This window comes from Sebastes umbrosus, chromosome 15, assembly GCF_015220745.1.
Source record: "Sebastes umbrosus isolate fSebUmb1 chromosome 15, fSebUmb1.pri, whole genome shotgun sequence".
NCBI classification, from domain to species: Eukaryota; Metazoa; Chordata; class Actinopteri; order Perciformes; family Sebastidae; genus Sebastes; species Sebastes umbrosus.
Window position 1 is genome coordinate 12,880,960 of NC_051283.1, and position 17,827 is coordinate 12,898,786.

General features: G+C 40.1%; 1 protein-coding gene across 2 annotated transcripts in view; it reads left to right on the forward strand.

Moving 5' to 3' along the window:
* col9a2 (procollagen, type IX, alpha 2) overlaps nucleotides 1–17,827 on the forward strand; it is a 150,834-nt gene that overhangs the window by 102,006 nt on the left and 31,001 nt on the right. For both annotated transcript variants that reach the window (XM_037795526.1, XM_037795525.1), the window contains exon 2: nucleotides 1,552–1,616. The gene's annotated coding sequence lies outside the window, so the exon portion shown is untranslated. The remainder of the gene's footprint in view (nucleotides 1–1,551; nucleotides 1,617–17,827) is intronic.

Below are 17,827 nucleotides of genomic sequence, written 5' to 3' on the forward strand. Positions count from 1 at the left end.
CTGTGACAGGCTCTGACATATGTTGCTGCTTTCATGGCAATGTCACTTTTCCCCCCCAAAGTATATATTGAGTTTGTTTCAGTCTGGGAGTCTGTCGAATTGATGTTTTATTTTGGTAAAGAACTTCTGTTCTTTAACACAGGCTGCAGTGCAGTGACACCCTGTGTGGCTCCGTCTCTGCCTCCTGTTGTTCCTCTGAACTAACACTGTCTGTTTTCTCTGGTTTGCCAGGTCCGTCTGTGTCCACCTCTGGGTTTTGTATTTAATTAATAGATCTAGTTAGAGTCAAACTGAAATTCGAAAAACCCCTCGCTTTTTTGTGGAAGGAGCTATAGTGATACTGCAGCGATTGTGTACTGTTTTTTTAAGAGGTGAAACATTTTTTCGACATGTTTGTCGTCTGAGTGTCAAGACTCTCGGTGGGAGCTTCCCAGTGTAGTGTTTGACTGACGCCTGAGGGCCGTGATTGACTGCTGAATGGAGCACATCATACATTTACCCACTATTTCATCAAGCCTTTAGAGAGGCGAAGTCCCGCCCCTTCCAGTGGACCCCATAGGACCTTATTTCAGAGAAAATATGTACGTAGTCAACGGCGAGAGAAAAACCTTTTTTGGATCCCCTTTGAATTACGCCATGAATCACACACATGATGTTTGTCAATTTAAAACATCATTTTGCAAGTCAAGAAACTCACAGTTCGTCTTAGGTTTTTCGTCGTATCATTTAGTTTTGAGAGAGACGTCACTTACACGACTTTTGGGTGTGTAGTCTTTCTAATTAGGCGCAATTCAAACGGGATCAAATATGATTTGTCTCTCCCCCCGTTGACTACCATTCATATTCTTTCCTTAAATAAGGTCCCATGGTGGTCCGCTGGAAGGGGCGTGACTTCGCCTCTCTATATAGCATTGGCTATCAACGATTAAGTTGTCTCTTTACATCATTCAGCTTTTGGAAGGAACCATCTAGCCGTTAAGTTTGTATTCCAGTAAATAAGATCCTCCAGCTCCTGCACACTGTGTTGTGTTTGTCTCACATGTATTAGCTGTTTCTGTTTTATGGGTCCAGTTGTTTTAATGGAAATTGTCCAAACTGTCAAAAAACTCTCAGAAACAGATTGTCCTCTAACCTCAGCAATCCATGTTTTGAATCACAAAATCACAGATGGGACTAAGCAACGCCTGAAGACGTCACTCCCCACAAGCTAGTTAACTGTCTGTGTGGCCGTTGGAACTAAAGCAATTGTATTTGTTCATTTATTTTTTATTGCAAATCATTTTTAATGCCCACCCACACAAATGAACCAATTAAATTACCCGTAGCGACATCGTCAAGTGGTGCCAAGATTCACACCCCTCACAGAATGACTTGACTTCAAAACCACCAAGAACATATGTAGCAATTTCTTGGCAAAAAATACATTTTAATCTACCACTTGGTATCATCTGTTCAGTGTTAAATAGCATTATTTATCAAGTTTGTATTGGGTTTCTGTTGTAGATGTCCAGAGGTTGATGTGCATGTTTCTCTTTTTCTGTCTTTCTATAGGCTTTGGCTGATCCAGACTGTTCGACGAGATGAGACCAGCTGGATGAGCTGTACAATGGCAGGAGGTGAGTTCAGTGCCTTTTAAGTGTTTACAGGACTTCATTGCTCTTTTTACATATCATTCAAAGACTTCGGCCTAGTTCAGCTCGGCATCCGCTGTCTGTTCTGTTTCTCTCTGCACTCTGTCAGCCAAACCTGCCTCTCTATCACTTTCCATTTTCTCCAACCTCACCATTATGTTTCATTCATATTGTTACTTTTTTCTGATGCATCATAAATGCCCCCGCCCGGCCTTGTCTCCCGCTGTGCTATAAAAGATTCAATCCTCACTGCAACACAGATTGTCCTTTTGATTATAGTCTGAATGCAAGTAGTCACAGCAGGCCTCCATACCAGTGGGCTATCTCCGGGTCTGAGAAGTGAAGCCAATGCTGAAGTGCCTTAAACTTGCATTCTTTCTAATAGCCAGCAGGGGGCGACTCCTCTGGTTGCAAAAAGAAGTCGAATTGTATAGAAGTCTTTGAGAAAATGAGCCTACTTCTCACTTGATTTATTACATCAGTAAACATTGTAAACATGAGTTTATGGTCTCAATCGCTAGTTTCAAGTCTTCTTCAATACAGCATGATGTTCATTTGGTAAATTATGGTCCCATTTAGAGTCAAATAGACCATAAAGCAGGGGATGATTTAGGGCGTGGCTACCATCGCTACCTAGGAGTTGTCAGTGTTTTTGTCTTAGACCATTAATCCTTTCAAAATGTGTTTTCAGCTCTTGAAAGTTAATTATAACCTTTTTTTTGTAGCCTGAAAATGTCTTATTGAGGGTTCGGTTGTATACTCCACCATCTCGTGTCACTTCTGGTTGCCAGAAAAATTACATGTTAACGGGCAAAATGCCAAACTCAAGGCTTCAAAATGGCAGTCCACAAACCAATGGGTGACTCCACGGAGAATACGTTCCACTTCTTATATACAATCTAAGCTCTATACTCTCTTTACTTTCAATACATCCTGCTTCTTTTCAATACTCCCCTGTGACAGTGATCTAGTACCACTGACTCAAAGAAGTTAAATAGAAACTCTCGAAGGATAGCAAGAGAGGAAGTTGCCCTGTCACAAATCCGACATGATGTTTGTTTGCTTCCTGTGATCAATTCTCCCAAAGAAGAACTATTAGACTTTCAAATTCGACATTTTCTCTCCTCCTCAATTTTGACTTTTTGCTTTTTTTCCCATGTTAATATTGCATTAGGAAACGAGTATACAGTATGAAAGCCTTAATCTTGCATATACTTTCCATGCACTGTAGAGTCTCAGCCCTTATCTCTGATGAGCATTCCACACTGCCACTGTTGTGTGGACGCTTAATGACCCAGCAGCTTTACAGCCCAGTGTGTGGGCCCATCACTCAGAATACCAGCGACTTGGATCTATAGCGACATGCATCAATTCATACCCATGCCTGCACTGTATATACAGCACCCACCTTGCGAGCGCAGCACGATTGATTGATTTTCATTAGGAAATGAACTTCCATTGCATATATATATGATGGAGCTGATTTCACAAGCAGAGCCGTCAGTGTGGGACGTCTTCCTGTGGGAAAACAAAGAATGTTTTACTTCAGCCTCGGGTGGTTTTGTTTATTCTGCGCCGTGTCTCTCTCTAGACATTGGTCAGACATCAAATTGACTTGTATGTTGATTAAATTAACGGACTTCCAACTACCGTATAATAATCAGATGTCACTCTTATGTCCAGTGCGGTCCCAGAGATCCAAAAATCTGGAAACATAGTTATGAGCAACGCAAGATAATTGAAAAAAAAAAGTTTTCCCACAATTTATGCACAAACATGCTGCTGTTTAAAACATATTTGCATAAGAGACTTGTCTGAGGTGAAATGAAAGATGGCTACAGCAAGTGTATTGGGTAACAGGACGCAACAGAGTAATGATCTCGTGCAAACTCCCTCACACTGTAATACCCAGAGGGACGACTCCGAATGTTGTTCCCCATGTGGCCCCTTTCTGCAGAATAAAGAAAAAAGCACATTTTATTGCACTTAGTTTTTCATATAAAGACAGACCGAAAGGGGAAGATGGGATTAGATCTTTTTGGCAGAGGTCGGGGACCGAGCAGAAATAAAACCAAGTGACAAATCTCAGCGAGTCACGATGAAGAGCGATGTATTGATATGATTATTTACGGAGATGGCAGGTCTGTTGTGTGTCCAGAAATACGCTATGCATCACCGGACCGTTTCCAGTGTTCAATAGCAACATGAAAATAAATATTTAATATTAAACAGAGTCTGCTTTCACTTACGCAACTGGATATGAGCGAAAGTGAAAAGCAGTCGTTGCTGAGTGCAGAGAGCAGCTTGACTGCTGTCCAGTATTCTTTCATAAAACAAATATCTGCTCATAAACTATGCCTACATCCCATTCTGAAACACTCAGTGTAGTGTCTCACATAGCATGCTGTATATCTGTAAGTGTAGATAAGCTGTGGGATACATGTGAATCAAATACTTAAACAGACACTTTTCTCTTTCTCACATTTTTCACATTACACACTGCACTTGCATAACTTTAGCCGTTTTAAACCACTTCGGTCCACTCCATCTCCATAATCTGTCAACTTTTACGACATGGATTGATGCCAAATATTGTACAGACATGCATGATTCCCAGAATCCTACTGACTTTGGTGAGCCTCTGTCTTCCTCCTGCGCCACCATGAGTTTTTTTTCTATTGGATGGATCCCCATGACATCCATGTCCCTCTCAGGATTATTTCGAATGATATTGGTGATCCCTTAACTTTTCATCAGGTCAAAAATTTCCATTTGTCTGATTGTTTAGGTTGTGACCAAAGATGTACAAAACTAATGACATTCCCATTCAGCCTCAGCTGTACTTTGTGTAATGCTGATGGTAGCATTCAGCTCAAAGCGCTGCTGTGCCCACAGATTGTATATAAGAAGGGGATGTAGTCACTGTGACGTCACCCATTGGTTTGTGAACTGCCGTTTTGAAGCCTTGAGTTTGGCATTTTGTTAGGCAACCAAAAATGTTATTATTAACTCTCATGACCTGAAAAGGCACTACGAAAGGACGAAAATATGGAGAACTCCCAGACCGGGCAACGCCGTAGTAGCGACCTGTCAATCACAAGGAAGCCACGCCCTAAAGCATACCCTGCTTTATGGTCTATTTGACTCTAAATGGGACCATCATTTACTGAATGAAAATCATGATTACGGATGCAACGTTCCAACTTTTTCAGTCCTGATACCGATACCCGGGCTTTGGGTATTGGCCGACACCGAGTACCAATCCGATATCAGTCTTTAATTAATAAGCTTCAATGTGTGTAAGTGACTGAGATAATTTTTTTTAAGTTTAGGCAACATCAAGCTTGACTTCAATATTTTTTTTCTAACTTTGTAAAACAAAATGTAACAAATATATACATAAAAATACATTTACTGAATTGTTATTTATTATTTAGATAATAAATTGTTGTTAAAAAGTTGTTAAAAAGTTGTTAAAAAATCTTTTTAATGCAGCAACAAAATAGACTCTTAGTTTTTAAGACAACCCTCACCCTGTAATTACAAACAAGACTTAAGTCTTAGAAAAATAGATAGTGAAGGAAGTGAATAAAAAGCACTTTTAAACAAATGTGACATCCTTGATCATCAAAATATAACACATACATTGCCAGACACACTGAAATATCCTCCACGTGATGAATTATGTGTCACAATAAAAACCTGTGTTGATATATTTTCACATCAGTCATCGGCACTATTTTTAGGTTTGTCTCAGAAATTGGAAGGAAACATCTCATATATAAGGTTAAGTGCTTTTGTTTATTGAATTGTACATTTCAAAGATAAACACCCGTTCTGCCATATAAAACAAAGTATGATGTAAAAAGAAATTGCCTGGGGCCCATAATTCACAGTGTGCCGCAAGTTTAACACTCTCCCGGGGGGATCGCTGGTTGTTTAGTTTAGTGTCTCCTGTCAGGCCGAGGTATTTTCCGCTGGTCCCTGAAGGCCCTGAATCAATCCGCCGGCTGGATTTGAAGGTGACATTCAGCCTCCCCTCCCTCTGGAGCGGGTATAGCGACTGGGGTTTCTTCCTTGTCTGCACTGCTTGTCACCCAACCCTGTCCCCTGAGAAAAGAGCTTTTTGAAAGTGACAGAAACAAAATTGTAAAAAAAAACATGATGTTTTCTGTTAAATAGGATCAAGAAAAGACGGGGGAGAACACAAGTTACATACAATATTTTGTTTTTAGAAGACAAACTTGGTGAAAGTTTCCGCTATGCTGAAAGCCTGTCGCAGTGGGACCCATCACTCCACACAGCAATCTAAACCTTCCTCCTGGGCATGGTGGAAACACCAAAGAGAGAGAACAGAACTGCCCCAGATTCCCCCTTTTTAAAGTTCCCCCTTTCAAGGCCCATCCAAAACACTTAACATCCTCATCCACTCTCATCTGCTCAGGCTGTCACCAACAAAATGACCATCTGTGTAAGATCTGTTTGTTCAAACTGGTAAATGTGAGAAGTGCCCAGCGCACACTGGCCTGTTACTCTCTGCAGTGGGTTAATAATAATTATGATAACAACGATGATGATGTTTGCATAGCTTTACTGCCTCTCCTCATGCTGTTTCTGAGAGAACAAGGCATCCAGGCAACGGAGAGCCCAGGGGAGCCGTTCTGAAGCGAAAACAAAGTTTAGCTACGCTAATTTGAACTGGAAATAAGATGAACTTGAATGAACCGCATCTGACAAAACCAAAAGAGCGAGACAAGTCCCGCTACAGTCCACGTTCATTAAAAAGACACGCAGCGAAGCTAAATCAAACTCCTTGTGGGTCAACTCACCCGGGCAAAGGTGCTTGAAGATGACATAATCACAAAGTGACAGGTCCAGAACAAACAAAAGCTCCACATAGAGAGCTGGAGACTGAATCGTAACTCAAATGCCATGGAGAGTGATTCACCCGTGGACCCTTTTGATTGTGTACACAATGATACGCATTCATTTCCATGGAGACTAAACAAATAGAGCGGTCGGTGTTCCTCTTCCTCAGTACAGGAGAGTTGTACCGCTCCTGACCCCGCCTATCAAAGCAACCAGGCTTGTCCAAAGAGGAAATTCCTGCACTGGCCAGAGAAAATCTATTATTCACCATAAAACCCAACCTTACCGCAATTTAAAAAATGAAATGTAGTTGCGTGTAATTGATTGAGGCTGATGCAGACAGAAAAAATAATGCCGTTGACAAATGAGCACTTGGGAAATAATGGTTTCTCAGTCATGCTCCAGCGTTCAGTCGACTGTTAAAAAGTAGACAGGTAGAGAGTTGTATGTTCTGGCCTGCCAACCGCTCTACATAGACAATTTAACAGCCCTCATAAAAAAACAGAAACATTAAGCAAAGCAGGTCCAGATCCGCGTCTGTCTCCCATCGACCTTTTCTCATCCGTTCCCCATTTGATCCACTTCTCTTGAATGAAAAACGTCCCGACATCGCTCTCTCTCTCTCTCTCCTGCAGCTCTCTCTCACCATTTAAATTGCTACTCCTATCCGTCTGTGAGACATACAGTCTGCTATGTGAGAGCTGCCTGTTACACAGCCCAGAGACCATTATTCATAGCAAGCTGTCTCTTGTAAAACACCACAAGGACCGCTTCGAAGCCTGGGCGTAATTAATTAGAGAAATGGGCAGATGAACACTGTAATGTGGCGTGTTTTTTACCGCTGTTGCTTCCTGCCCGACGATGACTTGCGCAGACTTTTAACAGGATTGGTTGTGATGCTTTGTAAGGGTGTGATGACGACAATGAACGAGCTATAAATTAGGGATGTCACGATACCAAAGATTTAGTAATCAATACCAATACCATTGAAATTCCATGACTCTCAATTTGATACAACGGTAAAACAATATAAATCCCATGTACTTCAACATACGCTTCTTTATTACCGTTTCTTGTAAGGAAGTTAAACAGGTTATAATTCCTTCTCAAATATTTATTTTATATGCTGTGAAAACATATCCTTCCAACACCTGTATTCATTCAAGTTTCTTGCCAAAAACGAAATTTTACAAGATTGCATTTGAACACACCATTTGCCTTCGCCCGTTACTAGTTTTCACTGAATAGAGCCTGAACTCATCATAATGTAAATCAATGACACCTCCTGTGTTGAAGTCGGCAGAGCTAGTTAACGTTTGTTGTTAGCAGCCAGTAAGCAGCACATTCCTCCATGGAGCCAACAGCTAATGTTACAAGCTCTCATCCTGCCAATTTCAACATGGATTTGTTCTTCGCAATACAGCATTATCAGTGGGGAAAAATAGGGTGCGTCGCGCATGCATTGATAGTGAGTTTACTGCATTCCGAAGACATTTTCTATCGTCTCCGGGACGCAGTTAAGGACCGCTCACACAGAATGCGGTTTGCGCTGTCACAACAGAGGTTTAACTGTAAGCCATCAGGAAAAATCGCCAGCTTCACGCTGTCACAGTTCATGTCACCTTTGCTCCTTCAACATGTCTGTTTCCATTCTTTTCCTTCCCTCTGGTTAGAAAAGGTTTTTCAGTGGCTCCACATGTGATTCAAACTATAAAGACCCCGGCCATAATGTGCTTCATATGTGATTTTTTTTCAAACTGCAGTGTTTGAGGATGCGAGTGTGTGTGTGTGTGTGTATGATTAGGAGGCACCTCTCTTGTTGTGCTGTGGGATTAGGTAATACAAAGTCTTTTATGGATGAAGCGCATATTGGAAGCAGCTGCTTTTCCCCAGCTGTTCTTGCATCGCCTTTGTTGTGTGTTGAGGATCAGGAAGTCCGTGCTGGTGCCCCAATAGCCCAACCGCTGCTACCTTCCAAAGCTAATGAAAAATATAGACTCACGGGTATGCAGGCTTTTATCTGTTTGCTTTTACTTTAACGTCATGGCTGCAGTGTCAACATATTGTTGTATTGCAACCACCGTGTAGACACATGTGTCACTGCTTTGCATAATGATACGGCTATTAACGTCTGTGTGTGTTTGAGAGAGAATCCAAAACATGCACAGTCTTAAAAATATGGCTTGGCATGTTTTACATTAGGTTTCATGTGGAACACGTGCAACATGACCTCCGACCCCTCACACACTCAGTAGTCAACTTCCTTTTCCCTGACACCAACACCTGGGTGCAGTTTTCCACCTTTCCACCCCGGGGGCATCCTTTGTGTGTGTATACACGTGGATGCTTGCACGGGCATGTGCACGTACATTTTTAGGCCCCTAGTGTCCGGTTCTGGGGGACGTAACATGGTCACTGATTGGAGCTCATTAGTGTGTAGGCAGTGAGTGTGTGTCAATGGGAATTTATGGATGTATGGATTTTTTCCCATATACAGTGCTTTGCTAACATGTCAAAGCTCTAACTACTGACATACTGCAGTTGAGACAAAATGGTGTAAAGGTTTTTGGTTTTCGGTTTTAGGCCGGCAAACAGCATAACAGATAGAAATGTTATAATGACTTAAAGGTGCTATTGAAAACATTCAGCCACTAGATGTTGCATTCTCCCTTCCCCCGTTCCATTGCATTTACTTCACAAAAAGTCGTTGCCAGGCACTCGCCGTCAATCTCAGCTTTTTTATTTGTTTTTTCCACACTAACTAACAACCCAGAGATACCACATGATTCCAACGTCGTTATGCTATTGGCTCACAAACCTTCTTAGACGTGGGAACCAAACGTCTGATATCTTCCACAGAGATAAACAAAACATTATTTTTTGACCCGTCAAAATTTTTAAAATGATTAACTCACAATCATAATATTTTTTTTCCTTTAAAAGCCATACTTTTATTCAGCACCTTTCTAAAAGCTCTGTGAATGTATTCTTTTTTTTTTAATCTTTGTTTACATAAAAAATTATCAATAAGACCTTTAATATTATGTGTTTTATTGCTAATTATTTTACCCCCAAAAAATTAGTTGGCATGTACCATACATAATGCCTAAAAAAGTGCAGATAGAGTACTCTACTTTTGGACAATCTTCAGGATATGCGAGGGAAATACTGCATAGTAAGACAATATGTTTGTAGTATTTATCTACAAGGCTTTTTTGTCCGTTAAAGCTAGTTTGTTTGGCGAAGTAAATTTGGGATTATTTAGGATTTTTCATTTATTTTATAGATAGATAGATAGATAGATGTACTTTATTGATCCCAAATTGGGAAATTATTGTGTTACAGCAGCTGGTTATCCAAGCAATGTACATGAACAGTACATCAAATGTACATGTCAACACTAAATAAATATATCCAAAGAATACTGGAATACACTATAAATATACCTGAGTACTACAACTAACATACAAAAAAAATTATAAACATAGAATAAACCTCTATATACATTAGCAAGTGTGCAATAACATACTATATACATTTGCAAATTTACATACTATATACATTAGCATTACTATATACATAAGCAAATGTATTATTAAATTATTTAGTTAATAGTTTATAGGAATTAAATGCATCTGTTTTGCTGTCTGTCCATCCACTATTAACATCCATATTATTCTTATTTCAATATGTCAATATTTATTTCAAAATTGATACAATAAATAAAGCTACAGTTAAATATATTTTCTTATGTCATTTAAAGGTACTTTAAACAACCCAAATTGCATGACTTTTAGCTTTAGTTTTTTTATTTATCATAATTGGATTTAACTACTGCCTCATGTTGTTATGTGGAACAGCAAACTGAATTACCAAGATGTTGGTTCATTAATATGAATATTTTTCGATTAAGGATACAGCTATGGGGGGAGAAGGAAATTTTAGATTTAGCCAAGGCTAGTCGTGACTATCTCCTTGGCTAGCTTTAACTTGACATAGCTCTCTAGTCCTGTATTAAAATGGTGAGTGCTTTAAGACTAGAAAGTGAGACGTATGCAGCTCGCGAGACAGATAGAAAACAAAACATACATCACCTGTCATCATATAGAGTATGTATCTAAATGTAATGACACATGGTGGATGGCAAATTCCTGCCTATAGCCGAGGCAGAGCATTTACAGCAGTGCTGCATTTTCTAGCCTCTGGTTCACCGTGAAACTAACAGAGAAATGATGATATATGATGATGTGTAATTTATAATGGCATGGCTGAACCAAAACTGTACACAAAACATCCGAGAAAGATTTGAACGCAGCGTCGAGACAAAGTGTATCCACGCCCCCACACAAATAAACATGTACTCCGTTCATGGACTTGTGCACAAACACAGATAATCTGACACAAACACACATATACAGGACCGTCTCGAGTGGATCTCAACTGAACTCTTCGGAACATTATGTCCCAGTGAATTATGGTTTTAATGTTTCATCCGTTCCCATTAGGCTATCCATCACGCCGGCGCTCGCTTAGTCATGGAGCAGTTTCATCAAGGGGGGGTGGGAAGGTTGAGGGGAGATGGAGAGACATGCATCATGAATGAGAAGACAGAGAGAGAGCAAAGAGTTGAGAGAGGAGTGGAAAGAAATGGGGGAAAAAAAAAAAAACGCATGCACATAAGTGGTTGTAAACGAAGGAATTAAAGAGAGGGAGAGAGATTTTGGGAGATAAAATGTGTGGATAAAATGTGTGGATAAAATGGAGAAGCAACAGCAGCAGAAGTGGAGAGACAGGGCAGAGAGAGAAAAGTCATTTAGACAGATTGATGGTGATGAGGGAGGGCTTGTGATGCCTCCAATACTGATAACCACTCGTGGCTCCTCTGACTGAGTAAAAGGGTTGCATGGGCTTCTCTGTGTGTTTGTGTTTTTTCTCATTTACTCATTGCATGCTCCCTTGCCACAGTAGTAGCTCCGGAAAAGTGGCCTTGACATCAGGTGGGATCCAAACAATATTAAAACACAACATTGGCCTGTTTAGACTTGCATGAACTAAAACACCAATTTCAGCACCGCCACTGAATTCAATTCTAGGTCCCAGGTTGTTAGGGAATCAGTTTGCATTTGCCGCAAGGTAAAGAAAAGAGAAAGAACTGCTGTGGGGACAAAATGTCCTACGAGGGCAAGCAATCGCGGGCTGAAAAACACAGTTACGCACTCGTAAATGTGTCCTATAATACAAGCTCATTATAATGACTTGTGCCATGACATTGTCCCTTGCCCCTCCATCAAACATGTCATTAACCCTGTTATAGCTTATCAGCAGTGATTGAATATTGGTTGGTATAACGAGGCTTTCTAACTGCATGGCTCCATCATATAAAACTATTTCAGTTCCAGGAACAGTTGTCCTTTCTGTAAGATCAGGGACAAATGAAAATCCTTGCAGCGAATATGGATTTTACTTCTGCAAACAGCTATTACTTCCACACCGCCTGATTGTAGACCTTGTAATTGTCTTGTTTAAACAAAAGTACATGTCACACAATTGTGTTTGTTTGCCTCGCAATCAAGTGCAAAAGGAAATTGCCCCTAGGGAAGGGTATTGTTTAAAAAGATGACGACACCAGTACCAATACAGGTACCCTTAAAATGATACCAATACCAATAGAGTACATCATTTCATACCTTTTTTTTGTACTTCATTCGATACCCATCATATGAATGGAAGCTGTGTGTGTCCCAATGGCTACATTATCGTTTGACTGGAGAAATTTCGATACTATTGGTACTGGGACGATTAGGGCTGCCCCGAATACCATTTTTTGGGCTCCAAGGCTTTGGTAGTAATCGACAGCTAATATTCGAAGCTTCCAACTTAAACAACGGCGGCAAGGGCTCAAGCTTGGTTCGTCTCCATGACGTGACTCGGGAAGGACTCGGCCGGACATTTCTCCATTCTCGGCTGAGATGGACGGCATAGAGCTTTAAAACGTGTCTTTCGGTTTAATGGAAGGCATTCATTTTTAAGGATTCTATCATTCTACAGTATTGTTGTTTGTATTTTTTTGTTATTGGATAAGAAGCATTTAAGAAATGGGGATAAAAAAACAAAATGAATACCCGAATCCCAAAATTGAAAACCGAATACCTACTCAACGAACAAATAACCAAATAGTCGAATAATCTGATCAAGCTCTATAAGGCCAATACCTTACCTAGCATCCGTGTATAAATTCCATGGTAAGAGCTACAGTAGTGACGTAGTATAAAAAGTGCAAAAGACCACTTATGGTGGCATGTGACGTGTTTTTTCCATAGTTGTTTCCATACAAATTTTACTTAATTTACGTACCTATTTTAAGCCAAACTGTGGATTTCCCTTACCCTAACTAAGTGGTTTTCTTGCCTAAACCTAACTGCGGACATTTGTGCAGCGTACAAATGACACGCGAAAAGGCTAAAATGCATACTCATGACTTGCGAAATGTCCATGTAATACTGTGGTATTTATACGCCTTCCCTCAGACCAGGTTGGGTTACCAATACCCAGCCCTATCCTTGTATCAAATTTTTACCTTTGTTCCAGCTTTTTTTCCCCACACTTTTTAAATTTAGAAAGCACTTTTTCTATGTTATACACATTTTTAATAAATGTTCCATCTATTATGCAGCTCAGTGTGATGTTTAAATATAAGATATTACAGGAACATGTTATCTACCACAGTGTCCTGCGCGCCAGGCCACCCGGGTCTTTATATGGAGGAAGTATCGAGTTCAGATGAATGTTGTCAGCGATATGGATCACTGGCCACAGAGGGTTTCAATCAATCATGCAGTTTGAGAGGAACAGGTACGGCAACTCACCAAAATGTCAGTGACAAATACGTACCACGAGAGCTCTGAAGGTTGCGTGTTATTGGGAGAAGAGGGAGGAATGACAAGGGAATGAAAGAGTGGAAGATAAAGAGATGGATGAAGCTGGACAGGAGACAGAAAAGGGGAAATGGTCAAAGATAACGCAAAATGAAGACAAGTAAGAATGGAGAGAGTTCACAGAGTCCAAAGAAGGAAGAATTTTAGTCGGGGGTATAAGAGGACATAAAGCCGTAGAGGAGGCTGGGGTTTTCTTATCGTACAAGATCAGCCTGAGGGATGAGATGAGAATCCTCCGCAGTGGAGTCTGGGGCGAGGAGAGAAGGAGGAGATGATGGGAATGTTACAGCTGGTCTGTTTCATAGAAACCTGGAAAACAGAGGAGTTACAGCGAGCCATACGCTCATCCTGGCTCACTATGTTCCTCCATCCAACACTGTTCTCAAAATTAAACTCTAGCTCTTGTTATTCTTTCTTATTACTTTACAATATGGTGCGATCGTGTGAAGTAAGAAAAAAAGTCACGTTACGTCTCGCCTGAAATAACCCATCGCTAGCTTTCATCACCACGCACCGCAAGAAAAGTCAGCATCGAAACTTAAATACTGCTTGAAACAAAGCCTGTCGTGGAGCATCTGGTGTTACTCAAGAGCCCGAATGTGCTTGTGCGTGTGTTGTTTGGGGAATGTTGGTTATTAACCAGTTTAATGCTTTCTACTTAGAAATTAAATGTCAGAAAATGTCAGCAAGGGTAATGTGAATAACCGAAAGTCTGAAGGTGAATTAGTGTGTGTTTAACCGGGTGCGTCTGTAAATGTGTGCGGATAGGGGCTTTTAATGGTTTGATACACAATATTTTATTATTAAGCGTGATGGTTTCCAACTGTGCCCTATTTGTCAGTAGTGCTTTAAATCATACATTACAGCATAATCATTTCTAATTTATAAGTTGGACCGAACACACCGAAGTAGTTGTAGCAAGTCCAGATGACTAAACCAGAACCGTCTGTCCTTTATTCTGGCCTAATGGAGACTGTAGGCCGTTGGCAGGCTTGTCTTACATGTCTACACGCATGTAGGCGTCTTGTCCTGTTGATTTCAGACAGATAACAAAAACAGAACCCAGTATAAACGTTACACGGAACAAAAAAAAACAGTGCAGACATTTTCAATATCATATAATCCAAATAAAGCCAAGTGCAACACGCTTTTACTGAATTAGACTTATAAAATCTGTGTTGTAATTGGCTTTGTGTTCGGACTTTTTTAGGACTTTGCACACCAAGTTGATTTTCCATGTGTGTTTTTTTTTATCTGTCATCCAATAAAAAGAATGTTACGCACAGAAACCTTGCACACTGAGTCCGATGCATTTTATTATTCTATTTGTTGCGATAATTCGCAATGCTTTACAAAGCTAAATTAATTACGTGGATGCAATGGATAGCACTGGTCCTAACATTAGCAAGAAGCTATCGTTTAGCTGCCTAGAGGACAATCACTGCTGTCCAATCTTTCGTACATCCTTTGTTATGCAACCATCCCCTATTCCAAGCTGTTTTGCAATCACCTGCCACAATCGATCTTTGAAATCTGAATCTCTGCATTATCTTATTTCTTCATCGTAAAGTGCTTTCTGCTGGGAGATGAAGTAAATGTTTATCAGATGCCATTTTGGATGATGTTTGCGCAAACGGTGTTTCTGGGTAGTCAAACAATTATCTTTTAACGGATGCAGATGCAGAATATTGAACCTGTTCCAAAAATTTGAATGATGGACGAAAGTTTTGGAGTCTGTGTGTAAACTTAATTGACACAACGTGAGGTTGTTTTTTTTTTTTTTTTTAATGTGCGACAGTTTTGGATGAAAAACACGGACTTGGTGTGCAAAGGCCTTTAGACTGATGGACTGGCTTCCATCAATGCAATAGATGATTACAAAGATGTCATTTAATTTTCTACTTTTATTTTGTGTTGTGATGTATTTAAAAACGGTCATACTGTTTTCTAAATGTGTATAATTCCACTTAACTGTTAACTTAAACCTTCACATGTTTTTGGCCTCTTAGCTTTAAAAACAATAGGACTTTTCACGCCAATGTAAGTCAAGAATTCACCCTTCTTTTAGCTCTGTTTTTGGTCCCCACCACCTCCTGAGGGAAATAATCAGGCTCTTTAGCAGCTATATGTTCACCAGCTTAGCGTTAACTTTGCCTGTCTGCTGTTTGGTGCTGGGCAGGAAGTGTACAGTTGATTTTTCATTGAAAACGGCTGTAAATGAGGTTGATGAGGGCAGTCCGACTGAAACAAAACTGTACAATTTTCGGGGCCGTGAAACCAAAACAATGAGCTAAAAAGATGCTAAAACGCTTCATAGAGCTGAGAGGAAATGTAAAGTCTGTGGGTAATTCTCTGTGGGTTCGTCACTACGAGTATCCACTTTCACATTAAGCGAGCAATGATTCAAAGTTGATATGAAAATATTGCAACTTTAACATTTATTTGAAATATTAAGGCTGTGGGGGACTGTTCTGTGTGTCTTTTAATTTACCTCATGATATATAGACTTATATCTGCCACTGCAGGCTCAGGCAGCCAGCTGGACGTGTTTCTGTTTTGTAGAATTATTCACTGAGTACATTTGAGCGATTACCTGGACCATCTTGGACTAATTTGTTCTTAAGTACGTATATGACAAATAGAGGATAAATGCTAGAATATGAATAAGAGCTAGTAAAACATGAATCTTGTTCTGCTTTTATTCTTCATGTAATCCAATTCAGAGCTGATGCTGGAATGTCACAGCAGGCGTTAGATTTAATTACAGTTCTCTTTAACAGTTTAAATGTGGCATTGTTAACAATCCATTTGTGCATACCATCCAGATGTAACGCAGTGATTATGAGACGTCTTTTGCCATTTAACAACTTTGTGTTTTATAACTAATGCATAAATTGAGTCTTAAGTTTATCATCTATTATACTGGTAAATGATCCTCAAGGCACGCTATATGAGACAGAAATAAAGCATGGATTAAAATAGACAGCTTAGTTTCACAAGACTTTCCATCTCAAATCGAATTTATTGAAATTGTGTGTGTGAGTGTGGACAAATGTGGACAGCCCATCTCTGACCCCCATGGATAGGATTGAACAGAATCTACAGATAGAGCTGTTTTCTTTCTCGTACTTCTCTTTCTCTGACAGAATATGCAAATATGCCTTGTTTTATCTCATTATCTCTCAGGCTGTGTCTGTCTGTCTGCTGTTTTGTGGTGCGCAGGTAGCGTAAAGTGGGTTTATCATAGCTTTTTTACTGAAAACAGCTGGCAATGAGGGCGGTGAGACATGAACCAAAGGTTTTCTGTCATAAAACCAAAACAGTGAGCAAAATTTGTTTGGGTTTGTCAACTACAGCAACACTTTTTATATAACACATAGTCATTTCGGCCATGGTTTATATAAAACCATTGATTAGTGCAGCTTTAAGCAATTCATTAAAATGTCTGGCATGTTCAATTTTAGAAGCAGTCACATTTAAAGCGAACCATTTTTGCCTTCACTTAACGCCTCTTTTCTTCTCTTCTTGTTCTCATTTGAACCTTTGCTTTAAAACGTTTTTACTTTGTAAAAGTTATCTGTACGTTTATTGTACTAGTGCAGTGCCCGTTCAGAGTGTGTCCTTGACCCAAAGGACAGCAGCAGTGTCGAACTTGTTGACTTCAGGGAAGTGAAAAAGAGTTTGGTTGTAACGTTAGTATATCCGGCATCCGACAGCAAAACTGAAATGCAGTCAATGAGCCTCGGTCTACCCGTTCGCAGACGACGTGCTCGTCTTCATCTACAGAGCCCCAGTGCCCCACTGTTGAGCAGAGCAGCGTTCGCTTCGTTTGTCCAAAGTTTATTAATATGGAACATGTAGCGAAGTCCAAATAGCACCAAATTCGACAAATCACTCCACGGGGTCCCTAGCAATACACCCGCTAAGTTTGAAGTAGATTAAACGAACGGTTCTCGATTCCTCAAAGGACAAACAGAAAGACAAACGGATAGAGATTCCTTGCTTTATAGTGATATTTCTAATGTCTGTGTCAATGTGCTGTATGTGATTCTGTGTGTATGAGAAAAAGGGACAGAGAACTACATTGACAATTGCAATGTGCACTTGTGAAAACATGTCATCTCACTGTGTGAAGACCTCCTCAGCGCCTAAATACAGGATACGGGGTTGATTAGAGCAAGCCTGCATGAAATTGTCCTGTCTCCCGTTATGTCACGGCACCACTTCGCCACAGTAACATCACGTTCATCATCATACTAAGTGAGGAATTAATTACGTAATTCAAATAGCTTTTGTATGTTATCGCTGACAATAAAGATAAAACCTATCAAATGTCATCCTGACTTTGAAGAAAGACACACAGTTTTGTGGGATAACATCCAGCCTGGACAA